We start from the raw sequence: 16044 nt of genomic DNA on the forward strand, positions 1-16044 counted from the left end.
ATTTACCTGTATGTCGTCAATGTTAGCTTTTCTGAAAGCCCAAACTTACAGCCTTCAAAGCGTATACGTGCGCGATGCTGTGTGGTGGCGACCAGATCAGATTATCGGTGGTGGCGGCTTTTGCGACGTCTTAAAGCGCGTCACCAGTCTGCATTTATCACGGCTTGAACCGCCATAAGAGGCTCTTTTAAGCTTGATAATCGAAGTTACCACGGTTCTACGTCAAAGCTGCTCGAAACAATCACAGAAGACTTACATTATTGCAGTTATTTATGCGACCACCCGTGGGCAACACGTGTAATTCGCTTACCCAATCCGTTCGCAACGACCCGCATCGAGTGCTCTCGCCGTTCTACTTCGCGACAACTACGGGAATCAGCAAAATTGATGTCCTTTATGTATGTGACAATGAACAACGCAACAGTAGCGTGACTAAGGTCCTTTATTCATAGACCGCGGAGCTGGTGCGTCTGCTCTTGGTTTCGCCGTCGTTCTTGCGAGTGAACCAGCACGCACTTCACGGTGGTTCTGTGACGCGTCCGGCTGGCGAAGAGAATTCATAGCTCTTTTTTTAGTGTTATATTCACAAACACACCTAAAATTTAGCCCAATCGTTGTTTCGAACGCGCTGATTGCACCTGGTTGCGCAGCGAACGGTGCAAGGAATTCGGGCTTTGCACTACCCAGAACCACGTCAACAGATCGCGCTACGTGTCTGCAAAACTCCAGAGTCTAATGTCTATCCACCAATCACTAGTTTTGTTTGTGCAAAGTTGAAGTGGACTCACGATGCCGAGCTACTGCGCGGCGTATGGCTGCCGCAGCACTTACGGTCGCGATGAGGTCACTTTTCAAAAGTTTTCTTGGGGTCAGAAGACAGCAGCCAAATGGGCCACTGCAGTTAAAAGAAGATACTTCAAGCCTATGAGATCAAGCGTGCAAGCATTTTCGTGACAGTGACTACGTATGAAGCCCGACTCTCATGCGCTGGAATTGGCGATTAAGTGTTTGCGACTAAACAGCGACGCGGCTCCTTCCACACTTGAGGGAGTCCTCACCGCCTCCACGACCTGCATTCATGAAAAGAAGAAAAACTGAGGTGAGGCTGTAAGACTACTTGTGCCTTCTAGCTGCGCGTAGTTAGTTGGTGAGCGCACGCTTACCGCAGCCGTATGCTCAGCTCACTGTGCTGCCTATCTCTATGAAATGCGTGGATGGCGAGCCGTTATGCGAATACTGTTGATCGTAATTTTGCTAGATATGAATATCAGTAGGCCGTGATTCTCCTGTTGCAGTGACATCTCGCGATCGTGCCATTGAAAATGTTGATTATAGCCAGTCTTGATTGCCAATGAAAGTGACCGTGTAACATGTGTGCTTTATATTGATCCTGGCTCTAGTCATACATTTCAATATAATTCCAAAATTATCAATGCCATAATATACGTCAATCAGACATATGATTAACCAGACGACATTCAATAGCGACCATGACATTCGACCACTGCTGAATGCCTCCAGATCAAGCAAAATCGTAGTTCAAGGTGTCCTCATATCAGTTCTTTATCTAAATAAAGGCTCTTTCGATTTCAATCATTGCCTGTGTGACAAGTTTGATAACAGCAAACACCTGAATGCGCATATTATAATCGAACGTACCGCTGACACCTTAGCTTCCTTATTCAGAAGCTCGGCCTGCACAACATTGTTCCCCTGCTTACAATATTCACTGTGATGAATGGCGATTGTCATCACAGTAGTGCTAGTTTGATTTATGTAGACGTGCTACATGTCAGTATATTCAAATGAAGGCGATGGTGTTTTTATCACAATGCACAAAAGATAAACGTGGTACTGCAAAATAATGACCTAGCATGAATTTTCAGGCACGTAACTCTTGTTTTGCGTGTATCAGCGCATATTTCAAATACATCTCAAGTGTAGCTTTAATGTACTCAGCTCCAGAATGGACATGTATTGTATACTTACAGATGCTTGCAGAATTGCTGGTCAGTGTAAATGATGAAAAGGAAATGCCGGGCCACAGTTCAAGTCGGGAGTCTTTACCTGATAATCCAGCTGGTACGTGCCAGCCAACTGTACTACTTGTCTCAAAATATTTTTTCACTGTTTTAGTAGACCAAAAGTTTGATCATTATCGAGCTGACCATCCCGAGGAGATACAAGGAGTGAGCACTCCCCAAACTTCTGAGAAGTCAGTGCATACAGATGTGCAGCAAACAGCAACAACAAGGGCGTGCAGGCACATTTAAAGAAAGGCAAAGCTTCACACTCCACCCACGCAAAGCCTCAAACCGTTTCTACAGGCATGTTCTTGCCAACCGAATTCACTGTGCTCGTAACACTATGCACGTAGCATGTAAAGGTCGCAGGTCCAGAATATTTTGATTTTCATTCATGATTGTAACTCTGCACTTTGCTGACATATTTCATAGCTAACATAATGTGTTGGTTGCAGTAGTGCATCAGCTGGGCTGCATATTCTGTTCGTTTGATTTCTCAGGTGTACAGGTTGGTGGAACAGTCATGACTCATGCAAGCACACAGGTAAATGTGAGCGTGCAAGAAGAGGAGTGTGAGGACATAACTCCTGACGACCTCACCTGTAATGACCAAGATGATAATTCTGATTACAGCCCTTTGAATGACCTCGATGAACCGTATGTCCTGCACTCCCATGCTACATATTTTATGGCAAAGTAATCTAGTATACGAAACTAAGTGGCTGTATTTAAATGTGTTAATTTTTTCAGGCGATTTCAGCCCCAAACACAAACATCTGGCCAAGAAAGCAGTATTTTATTCGTTCAGGAAACGTGCCCCCGTGACCTCCTGACTATGTGCAGCATCTGCCTCGCTCTTTGTGCTCCCTCATATTCACATGTGAGGAAACATTAGTGGAGGCCAAGCGTTCTACTGGTGCAATCAATATGTGGAAAAACAGCAAACCGTGTTCAACTTGCAACTTTGTGCAGCAGTGCTGTTTTGGGGCAACAACCCAACAGTTTCCCTTAGAATGCTCTCAATGATGGGGGTACAGGTTGTGAACGAGATAACGGTTTTTTCAACATTCAGCGCACACACCTGTAGCCTGCCATTGGCAAAGTAAGCAAGGCAGTTGAATGTATTTGTTTTTATTAGGAGAAGCGCTCGTTCCGCTCAAGTTTTTCAGTTTTGTCAAAGAAGTCTGCTTTTCGATGCTGAAAAGCGAAAAGGGAAGCTTGCTGGGGATGGGCGAGCTGATTCGTCTAGTTTTAGTAGGGAGTATGTCACTTATTCCTTGCTCGATGTGGAGAGGAACAAAATACTGCACATTGAGGTCGTGCAGGTGTGTGAACACTTCACTATACCATATGTTGTTTACTTTTTGAAATGTGTATCACAAAAGGGCATTCTAAACTTGCAGTTCAATTAAGTGGGCGGCAGCTATAACATGGAGCTTGCTTGGCTAGCTGGCCTTGTTTTTTGGGGGAGCCAGAATGCCGAAGTGTTTGTTTTCGTCGTGAACTGACATGCTCACCTGAAGTGTTCCATGGAAAAATATAAGGGAAAAACCAGTCACGAGTACAGAGCGTGGCATATGGCGAAAGGTACCTCAAAAATTGTTTTAACAATTCACAGAGGCTTAGTTGGGGTGATATTAAAAAAATGAATGATCACATTGCCTGTTTTGAATGTGCATTTCAGGGGTTTACAAAAAGCTGCAGACTGCAGCAAAACAGAGTGGATGCAAGGACCTTAGAATAAATTCATTATTAACCATATGTTATAGGCAGCAGCTTCTAGCGATGAAAATACGAGACTCATCGTTCGAAAGTGGAAGTGTCTTCTGAGCCATATTCAACGCATTCACGAGCATGAGGATGAGTTGTTTCCTTTTTGTCCACAAGAGGACATAGAGCTGAGAGGTTGGCTAAGAAAAGGTGAGCAAATATCAGCAAGACTTGGGCCTTATACATTAAAACCTTATATTTGAAAAACAGTGCTAATACAGTATTCAAAAAGTAGTCCTGAATAAGTAAAATGACATAACATTGAAAATTGTAAGCTTTATAAAAATTCTTGCTCATGTAATAGCTGCTAAAAGTTAGTCTGAAGCGGAAAAACTATGTGAAATTCTCATTAAAATGTCAGCATATTGACTTTCAGTGCGTCCGACTAACAAGCCAATATTCTTCCCACTGCTTCATGATAACATATAAACAATATGCCTCTGAACAAAAGCTAAATAAAATGTTAGAGCATAGTAAAGACACATTGTTTTGTTTCAACTGATGCTCATGGCAAAAGAACCGTAGATGAGAGAAGCGGGGCTTTCTTGAGTGTAAGGTGATGGTGAAGGTTGAAGTATAGCAAAGTAACCAAGACGCACGGTGTGATGCTCTAAAGTCATTCCTAGAAAATATTTTTCAGATTTTCGGTGTGTTTATTCATTCGTTTTTTTCTGAAAAAAAAAGCTGCTGCAACAACACTTTGCCATATTTTTATCAGCATATTCACGTTTGCTATACTACCGACAAAACGATGGTTTTGAACATTTTTTTTCAGATTCTGTGGCATTGCAGAAACTGAAGGAGGTGGCAACTGTAAGAAGCCTAATTAAAGATTTGCCACAGTTTTCCACAAAATCCCAGACATATGAACCTGAGGCGTTTCAAAGCCCGCTACTTCATTTTGCACCTAAGCTGTAGCATCATGCCATTGCGCTGATATGAACGCAAGGTATGAAGACAATATTCCTTAAGCAGAGGAGTTCACCCTACATTTGTTGTTTTCCTGACACTCTTCCTGTAATAGGAAACGTCCAACTGCTGCAAACTTCTTGTGATTTGTTTTTACAAGAACAATAACAGACAATGTTCCAAGACAATATTCCTTAAGCAGAGGAGTTCACCCTACATGTTGTTTTCCTGACACTCTTCCTGTAATAGGAAACGCCCAACTGCTTTAAACTTTTTGTCATTTGTTTTTTACAATAACAGTAACAGACAAGTAAATGTACGTAACTTAGTGTTTAATTTATAATAAGTATGCCAACTTTGATTCATTCATATAGTGCCTGGCCAGGGCATCAGTATTTTTAAAACTGTTGAAATCAAATGCTGCTTTTCTTCGTGTGTTTACTCAAAAAATGAAACTGTTTCTGAGGACACAATTTGCTGTGCTTCACTACAATTTGTGGCCAAGCCAGTACAAAGGATGAGACTCCTCAATGGCGCATAAAGTACCCCAGAGCAACTGGGCGTGAGCTTGGGCCTGTCTCACAATGGAGCCAGCCAAACATGGTAAGATTTCATTTTGTAACCTATATTGCAGACATAATGGTGTATCAATTATTATTGCAGGCTGCGTCTAGAAGCTCCTCGATGCAGTAGTCACAGCAGTTTTCGGTGCACCTCCTGGAAAAAATAAAAGGCTATTTTTGAGAAACAATCACCACTTAGCAGCACATTCTCTAATATAGTTAGGGATAAAGAAGTAACCAAGCGAGTGAGTACTTTTATTCAGCAGCGAATTAACCATGGCGAGTCAGTGCACATGCTAGGTATTTCACTCTTGCTGTGATTTGCTATTTGCACAATGGGTCACATGCTGCAATACTGCTGGATTGAAGTGTGTTGTCTAGCAGACCACTTAATCACGATGCGCTCTTTTGCACTAACTTGTCTTTTTTTCTTTGTCGTAATTTTATTTGCCTTAAACAGTCAATATCGTTTTTGCGTTTTGTGTGTTTTGCAATGTTCTTGCAATCTTTGCATTTGAAATATTTATTGGTATTTTCTCTCCAGCCTTTTTCACGTGTGTTATTGTTTGTTTTAATGGATTTCATTGCCGCCAACGTTTCCGCACAGTGTAAAGATTGTTGAACACTGTTATTGGTTAGATTTTACAGATTTCTTTTAATTATGTTCAGATAAAATCGGGCTGGACACCGCTGGAAGGATGCCATGCTTAAGGCCTTTGCTGTTTCAGGTCACTGTTACCTGGGCAACATGCTGTGGGCTGCTGGGCGCCTCCTGGCCTGCTTTGGTTGTTGCGCCTAGCTCCAGTCCAACTTCACCGTGTTCGACGCCCATTCCTCGCACAGTGAATGATTTCACCTTCTCGCGAAAGGAAACGCCTCTTGGCTGACTGACCTCAACTGTGCTGCGCACAGCGGAGTTTCTGGCTCGTCTTGGCTGGTACCCATTTCCTGGCTTCTGGAATGGCGACCGGTCACGCTCGGTTTTTTAAACATGGATGGAAACGACCTTCTCGCCTGGCAACATGGCTCTTCTGTCACGATGGCTGGACAGCGCAGTGCTCTATTTAAGCGTCAGTCTACGGCTTGCTGGTTTGGGCTCGACACCACTGGGAGGATGCCATGCTTACGGCCTTTGCTGTTTCAGGTTGGTTACTTAAATAATGCTTCTTTCATAAGAAGTAGCAACCGTTGCTTCCTTGCGGTGTCGTGCCCACCTGAGCTTAGGAGTGTTATGAAGCGATTATTATCTTGCATGTACGTATGTGGTGCCACGCGTGACCGGTGATGTGGAATCAAATCCCGGTCCTGTGAATAAGACGGAGGCCGACGCATTCGCTCTAGCCCTTACTGAAATACGCGATCTGAAGGAAAGTTACGAAGCTTTGCTCTCAAAACATGCTACCGCCGAGATTGAAATTAAACAGCTAAAGCGCAAAGTAGAAACGCTTGAAAAAGCCAACGCTTTTCGAATCGCTGATGGGGCTGGTGCGGATGCTGATGCCCTTCGTGCCATGTCGGACAAAATGAAAGCAGCAGACAGCGAAATTAAAAGTTTGAGTACCAAGGTGAATTCACTAGAAGAAATCACCGCTACTCGGTCTGTGACCGCCCCTTCTGGCTCTGTCGACGCTTTGCGTGATGTGACGAACCAACTGTCAAAAATCACGAATAGGTGCAACGATGCAGAAAATAGGTTACGTCGGTCTAACCTTCTATTTTTCGGCATTGAAGATGACCCCAATGAGAACTGGGCAGTCTCAGAAGATAAGATAGTGAAGTTTTGTTCAGACCACCTAGGCACTTCCATATCTAGTCCACAATTAGAGCGCGTGCACAGGCTGGGCAGATTTAACACAGATATACGAAGGCCAATTATTGTCAAGTTCACATTTTTTAAGGACAAAGAGCAAATTTTGTCACATTCGCGTAAGCTTAAGGGAACTAATTTTTACATACGCGAAGATTTTTCTATGAAAACGCGACAAGCTCGCCAAAGACTTCTAGAAAACGCAAAGGCTCAAAACAAACGCTTTAAGCTATCTGTTGATAAACTTCGCATTGACAATAACACCTACGTTTTCGATCACTCTAGCAACGTAGTTGTGCTGTCTACGAGATAGCTAAAGGCTAACACGAGCACGCGTAAGCGGAGTCAGTTTAAGTCACCATCTTTATCTGTGTCTTTTACTAACATTCGAAGCCTACTTCTCAAGAGGGATGAGTTAAGTTCTTACTTATATGATAGTGATGCCGACATATTAATGCTCACGGAGACTTGGCTCTATCCTGACGTAACCAACGAGGAACTGTTCCCAGATAAACACAACTATAACATATATCGACGTGACCGTGTCGATAGAAGAGGAGAAGGCGTCCTAATAGCAGTAAAAAAGACAGTGTCATCAGCTCCCCTTGATACTAACCCCATACAGAGATAACTTGGGCAGCATGCGTTACAACTTACGCAAAAATACTTATAGGAGCATGTTATCGTCCACCGGATGCCCACTCCTCTTTCCCCAAAGATCTACGTGACAACATAGAACGCGCTACGCAACTCTATTCAGCTGACATTATATACCTTTTTGGCGGTTTCAACTACCAGCTCATTGATTGGTCTACCATGACTACCAAATGTCATGCCTAATCAAATTTTCTCGAAGTAACCCTCGATTACAACTTATCACAAGTTGTTCACCAATGCACCCGTGGTACTAACATACTTGACCTTGTTTTCACTAATGCACTAGAAACCACTGGAGCGATTTCTTACATAGAAAAATTTAGCGACCACAAGCTCCTTAACTTCCAAATCAACCTACCTGTAACTTTCACGGGCTCAGTGAGAAAAACAATCCGGGTTTATAACCGCGCTAATTTTCATCAATTCAGGACGGAGCTAGAAGATTTTTGTCAGGAACTTTTTTTGCTGTCGTTTGCCTCTCGAAGCGTGAACGAAAACTGGATTCTTTTTAAAGAAAAAATATTAGAGTTAGTTGACCAGCTTGTGCCACTGATCTCTGCTTCCAACGATAAAACTAATCCTTGGTTTACTAAACATCTTCGAACATTACGAAATAAAAAGAAACGTTTCTATGATACCGCAAAACGCATTGGCTCTGTGTCCTACTGGGATAAATACAAGGTCTGCTTACAAGACTATTGTAAAGCCTTAGACACAGCTAAGAAGAAATATTATTTGCAGGACTTGCCGTCACTTCTCAAAAATAACCCAAAAAAGTTCTGGCAAATAATTTTACCCTACAACAAGTCTCCTAATCACATTACAATACACGATAGTGAACTAACGCCGCTTTCTGATGAAGCTTCCGCTATTTCTTTCAATGAGTACTTCGCGTCTGTTTTTACACAGGAAGATTGTTCCAATGTGCCATTTGTTCCAGATCATCCTTTCGCTTTAATGGCCCCAATCATTGTCACTGCCGAAGGTGTAGCCCAACTCATCACGAATTTTAAGGTTTCTACTTCATCAGGTATTGATAACATTAACTCTAAAATACTGAAGAACACAACAAATATTTCCAGCCGCTTCCTCTGTCTACTAATTAACCAGTCGCTATCATCAGGCGAACTGCCCAATGATTGGAAGATTGGTAAGGTGATTCCCGTATTTATGTCCGGGGACAGGCGCTCGCCCCGTAATTATCGACCCATTTCACTTACATGCATCTCTTGCAAACTACTGGAACATATCGTGGCTTCTCATATCTACGATCACCTTGAATCGCACAACTTCTTCTTCTCCCATCAGCATGGCTTTAGAAAAGGCTACTCATGTGACACCCAGTTATTCCAATTCACGACTGACCTTCTCTTTAATATGAACGCTAACGAACAAACTGATTGCCTCTTCCTTGATTTCGCCAAGGCATTCCATACTGTCCCTCATTGTCGTTTAATTTCTAAATTGGCCGCACTCCGTATTGATTTATTAATCCTGTCTTGGCTACGCAGCTTCCTCTCTTCGCGTGAGCAACTTACGGTGACCACATTTCATCTAACCTTTGCGACGTCACATCCGGTGTTCCCCAAGGCAGTGTAATAGATCCGTTACTTTTTCTAATATAAAATTAATGATTTGCCCGATAACCTTTCATCCGCAGTTAGGTTGTTCGCTGACGATTGCGCCACATACCGCAACATTAAATGTTTTAATGATCATTCCGCTCTCCAAAATGAACTTGACCTAACCTTCCGGTGGTGCGAAACTTGGCAGATGTCCCTTAACGCCTCTAAATACAAGGTAATCTCGTTCACTCGAAAGCATAACAATTCAGCATTTCACTATAGGATTAATAACGTCGTTGTGTCAGCTACACCATCTTACAAATATTTAGGCGTTCACCTTACATCGGATCTATCCTGGACTACGCATATAGCAGTTGTCTCATCTAAAGCATCTTAATCTCTCGGATATCTCCGCAGAAACTTGCGCAACGCTGCTTCTAACGTACGCGCATTGTCATATATTACTTATGTTCGCCCACAGCTAGAGAATGCATCATCCACATGGTCACCATATCAAGATTACTTGGTACGTATGTTGGAAGCCGTCCAGAATAGGGCAGCAAGATTAATCTCCGGAAACTACGACTATCATACAAGTATTACCCTAATAATACAAGACCTTGCATTTCAGTCACTAGAAATACGTCAAAACATTGCTCTTTTATGTCTGTTTCATAGGTACATTTATAGTAACAAAATTCACTGTTTGCCACTTTATTCTCCTGCGCGCACTTCCCAGCGCATTCACAATGCCCGTAGTTTTACGCGCATTCATGGTCACACGCAGGCATTTAACTTATCATCACTACCTCGAGTCATTGCATATTGGAACAGTCTTACGGATCATGTTGTATCCATTTGTAACCGTGATATTTTTCGTGACAACCTGATTTTGTTGCACTCTAGTATTGTATAACGCTGTTGCACCTTGATTTTTGTAATCTTTTATATATGTATATATTTTTTCGTCTGCTTTTCTCTTTATTGTTATTTCGTTTGTATACTGATTCCCCCCTTACTCAATGCCCTTCAGTGGGCCTGTAAGGTACTTTGAATAAATAAAAAATAAAGAAATATTGTTCAACAATTTCTTTTGTGCAATCCCCTCCTGCCTACGGCTTGAAATACAAGTTGGCAGTATGAAATAATTTAGAAAAAACCTGTGGTTAGTGCATACTGTGGGGCGTCTTTTGTGGGATAGAAACATGCATACACATTATCTTTCAGATGCACTCTGTCACTTAATGCATTTGCTTTTTTGTTCTATGTGTATAAATGAATATGCTGTCAGAAGAACAACACTGGGAAGAAAAAAGGGCTGTAGCCTTGCCGAATCATTACCACGTACCCTGCTGTGAATACCTGTCCCAGCTAAATATAATTTATTGCCACAAGTTATAATTGCTTATCACATGACAAATACCACGAAAGATAGCTTCACTTCATTAGTAACACCACAGTAGTTACACCGCACATGTTACAAATATTGTCTTTCAGCAGCAACAAAGAGACATCACTGATTATTGCGAGTTCTCGGCAATATGTTGAGTACTTGAACAAACTTGTGAACATGTGTTTTATTGTGTCCAGTTTTATGCATGCCGTCACAATTTTTGTATGTCCCAACTTATATTTTCTTGAGTGTTCTTTTAATAAATATCATGCACATGATGTGAGTGTTTGAAGTTCCATGTGGTTGCTTGTCTGTCAATTTTCTTTGAAATTAGGCCATAGAACACAATACTGACAATGAATTCAGAGGAAAGTTCTTCTGTCTAATTGCCATATTTTTCTGATTAGTTATGGTGCCTTGCTGCAGATGACAAAGAATAGATGACTGGCACATCTCAGTATCTGTATTTGGCGACTTTCATGTCTGTATGCCTGAAAAGTGCCTACAAAAACAGTAGTACCTCTCGATTCTATTACATACACTTCGGAGCATTTGTCAAAGCCCTCAGCACCAGCAGCAATACATGTTTTGCGTAAACATACTTGGAAGGATCAGCCAGACGAGTTCAGGAATCCAATGTATTTACCATTAGGAACTGGGTATTTTTTTCTGATTGTGTTCAGAACACATCTGGGCAAAAGGATTCTCTTTTCTGTGCCAGTTCTCTTCCGCGTCAAATAAACAAACTGTCTGTAGCCTGCATGTCTTAATTTTCTAAATAGGTGAAGGGCACTGTCACGGACGGCCATTTTTGGCGACCCCGCGTCATGGCAATTAACGGGCGTCGTACTTCCCCACTGACCGTGGGAACAGCGGGCGCATGAAAGGGAGCCGAGAAGTGCAGAATGGGGTGCTCTTCTTGAAACGTCGCCGTCGACGACTGATCCTTTTGTAACTGCGGCGGTGTCTGCAAGGTCGTGGGAGGCCGCGATGTACCCCGAACAAGGATTAGGCTACGGGACGCACCGCCTGAGAGCCCAACAGTCTGACCATTTTCCACGGGGAAAAGCGTGGGAAACCCTCTGGTGGCCAAGCCGTATGACAACAACCCAACAGGTAGTCACTCTCGCTAGTTGAGGGCCCTCTCCCAATTAAAAAAAGGTGGGGTCATAATATTTTTGGGGCGGAGTTTCCATCAAATAAACGCGCATGATTTGACCCTTGTAGAGGTCTCTTGTCCCCAAGGAAGAGAGCGAGGAGACACGAGGGGGATTTAAGCGCAGGATTTTGCCCTGCTAGGCAGACTAGTCGCTGACCAACATGGTGTAGAAGCAGATCAACAAGCATCTCGTCTAGAAGTTTTTAGTGTGGCTCGGTATCGGCTGGCCACCTAAACTTAGCCGTTCGTCTAGTTGTGACGCGATAGTAACGTCTGCAACGTAGACAAGGGGACTTCGCCTCGAGTTAGCTCAACCTGCTCGAAGTCACCTGCAAGCACTAGCCTCCCGGAGTCATCAGCGTTGCAACACCGCCGACATCGTAGTCGTGCCAGAACTCTCTTCAACTTCTCGCATTCGATCGTAGGGGACGCAACGCTGCCGGTCATCACACGTATGCCTTCACCTGTTTATATCTTCGAACTTTCTTCTCCGTAGTTCTATTGTTGTTAGTTTGGGTAGTTTGTAATAGTTCTCTCTCGTAAGCTGATTTATTGTTTCTTTATATGTATTTTTTAGTTGTATCAAGTGTTGATGTATTTTGTTAGTTGTATTGAAGTGTTGTACTAGATCCCGTGTGCTGCAATATTACTAGAGTAAAGTTTGTTTTGTTTTCCCACGTCTCTGATCTCTTCACTGTCTCTGCTTGCGTATGGAACGAACTAACCTGCTGTCATTCCCGTCGCCGACTTCGTGCTGGCGACGCTAGAGTGGCAGCTTGTAACAGGCACTTTAAACACACAATTCCAACACAAACCCCTACCACTACTTCCTCACCTATTTCTAACAGACATCTGGCTTGACGAGTCTGCTGGAGTGCCATTTTGCTGGAAGGTCACATCTAACACGTCTTTGTCGAAGCACACATTTTTAATTTTTTTGTTGTAGTAATGCATCTTGGGTGTTTCTGGCAGTCGCGAATCTGCTGTATTTCGAGGCAGCAGCAGCACTCCACCTGTGTCCCTATTCGCATGGAGTGCGTTCATGAGCACCTATGGCGAAAACAAGTGTACAAAGATATCAGTACACATTATCGAAATCAGCTATGCAATACGACATTCCCATGCTTTTACCACAGCTAATATACCATATGAATTTTAACACTTCATCCCTGCAGTACTGGGCAGAATTTTGAAAAAGTGACGGTATATAAGAATAAGAACTGCAATATCAGCCAAACTATCCTTGCGCAATTTTTCAGCGCAGTTCAGAGCACATATTACCACTGCGGCAAGAGCGGCACTCGTCTGGCTCTCTTTTTTTTTTCTTGCGGTAGCGCTCTTTTGCACTAACTTGACTCAACGCGTGCGACTTGCCCGCTGCGAAGCACGATACTGAATGCATTAACAACGCTGCACTCTGAGCTGTGAAATCCACGCACAGCTGGTGTTTGTGCATGCTGCCCGCGCATAGCGCGAACCGTGCCAATGCCTGGCTAAAAGCTAGCGCCGATGCTGCTGTTTCTTATTGAATTTGATATCCACTGATAAGCAACCCATTTGTAACAGTTACCTACAGAGAAATTAGGCACAGGCATGCATCTTATACGTACCAGTCTATGTTTCCAACGCGGGTGAAGGTAGCTGGTTGAGACTCGCTTTCCTGTGCCGCTTCAGTCGTCGCCCTAAAGTGACGACTGGCTCGAACATGTACAGATGTGTAATGGCGGCCGCTGTTAGGGTGAACGCAAGAGGACATAAGCGCGTAGAGTTACTGTATATGCTACTTTGCACATAAGGTAACTCTATGACCTAGCTACGCGGTGCGCCACTGCCGCCAGCGCGGCCGCACGTCGAAGCAAACCTGCGCCTGCGCGTCAGTGCCTGCAGACGTGGCTTCGCGTCGTCTGCTACAATGCTCGCGCTCTTGCTGCTGCGAGCTTGCACTGCAGCAAAACAAACTTTGCTTACAATGTGACAAGTTTTCTGCAGTCAAAAAAGCCTTAAGGTTTTGTCTCAAAACTTGGAGACCACCAGATTACGAACGCTAGTGAAGTGCACTTCGTAATAGAAATACTTTGGAAAAAAAAAGCGGTTTCGTATACCGTTGAATCGAAGGTAATAAGTAGTTATTTTTGAGTGAGAAGTAGAAGCAAATTTTACATTTCTTAGGAATACTTCCCATGGCAACGTTAGCGCAGACGTTTCCGTGTCGGCTCTAACGAATTTAGCGAGTAAGATAAATTTCGCGTGCATTTTTAGAGGCAGCGTGTTGAGGGTTAGTCTTTGGCCATTCTTCTATGGTCTTGATCGCAGGTGTTTGATAGCGTGAGTGGTGTCATCCGATAACATTGCGACCAAGTCCTTTACACGCCTTTTTTAGGCCTGGAAGATGTGGCCAAAACAGTAACCTCCGAGGCACCGTGACAACGCCGGTCACTTGGAGCGATCACAGGTTCAACGTGATAATTAACGCGCGAGGTCTGCTCTAAGACTGTGTATGGGCCGGGGAACCGAAACTGAAATTTGTCGCACAATTCAGGAGTGCGAACTGGTGTCCTGAGTAGCACCTCGTCACCGGGGTCACAGTGGCGTAAGATGCGTCATGCAGATATTTATGGGCTTGTCTCTCCTCAGTGTTGAGCCTGGTGAGCTGGCGACAGTGATGGAGGCGGGACACATATTGTTCACAGGAGAATGCAGATGGTGTAACCGGGGCTGTCAAAACCGAGACGTTTAGAAAGGAAGATGGCGATCGGCAATAGACGAAGTAGAATTGCGAGTAGCCAGTTTTGTGTTGTACGGCGGTATTTTAAGCGAGTGTTACGAACGGCAAAATCGCATTCCAGTTGTTGTGGTATGGCTCAATGTACATAGCTGTGATGTCGTACAGAGTGCGAAGAAAGTGCTCAGTGAGCCCGTTGGTTCGCGGGTGATAGCTTGAGGTTGTCTTGTGGCTTGTGCCGGAGGCTTTTAGCAATTCTTTCACAATTTGCGAAAGAAAAGCTTTTCTACGGTCCCTCAGGATGACACGAGGAGCACCGTGACACAAGATCAAGGCTTCAAGCATAAATGTAGCCATGCCAGAAGCGGAGGCCCAAATCACGCAGGACGTTTCAGCGCAACGTGTCAAGTAATCGACAGCTGTCACTATCCATTGATGACCACTCGGAGTCGTGGGAAGGGGACCATATAGATCAATGCCAACGACTTCAAATGGTGCCGACGAACATGGAAGTGGTTGCAGCTCTCCGCATTGAGGGGTTGTCGGAAGCTTTCGGCGCTGACAAAGGTTGGAAGAGGCGACGTACTTTTCTACGCTAGCGGACATCCCTGGCCAGTAGAAAGGACCTATAATGCGATAATACGTTTTCTGGAAACCAATGTGACCAGCAGTCAGGTCGTCGTGACAGGCCTTAAGAATATCGGCTCGGAGAGAACGAGGAAGAACGGGCACTTAGCGTTGACCATTCGGGAGATAGATGTGATGGTAAAGAACGTGGTTATTGAGCTTGAAATGCCTCAGCTGTCACCGAAGGCGGGCATTAGGCGGTTGCGATTTCCCCTGAAGGCGATCTATGATGCGTCTACAGCCAGTGTCAGCGAGTTGATGCGTTATGATGGAGCCGTGGTCGTCAGGTTGGATCTTGTCAATGACGGCTACGGACAAAACAGATGTGGAAGGACTATCCAAGCGTTCATCGTTGAAGTTAGTAGCGGACGCAGTGGAAGGCGCCGTAGGAAGTGGGCAGCGAGAAAGCGCATCTGCGTCCAGGTACTCTTTACCGCACTTTAGATAATAGTGAAGTCGTATTCTTAAAGACGTATTATCCATCGACCAAGGCGTCCTGACAAACTCTTGAGTGTGGAAAGCCAACACAGGGCATGATGGTCTGTAAGTATGGTAAAATGACGGCCATGTAGTTAAGGTCGAAATTTCTGCACCAACCACACAACAGCTAAACACTCCTGTTCAGTAATGGTGTAAATCTTCTCGGCGTTCGTCAGGACGCGGCTTGCATACGCAACAATCCTTTCACGTGATGATTCATCGCGCTGCAGCTGAATACCTCTGATTCCGTGACCGCTAGCGTCAGTATTCAGGAGTGTGGGTGCTGCTTCATCGAAATGGTGAAGTACTGGTTCCGGTAGGAGGGCTTTTTTCAGATGGCTAAATGCTGATTCGCAGGCAGGCAACCA

The sequence above is a fragment of the Rhipicephalus microplus genome, unplaced genomic scaffold (genome assembly GCF_043290135.1).
Source record: "Rhipicephalus microplus isolate Deutch F79 unplaced genomic scaffold, USDA_Rmic scaffold_12, whole genome shotgun sequence".
Classification (NCBI taxonomy): Eukaryota; Metazoa; Arthropoda; class Arachnida; order Ixodida; family Ixodidae; genus Rhipicephalus; species Rhipicephalus microplus.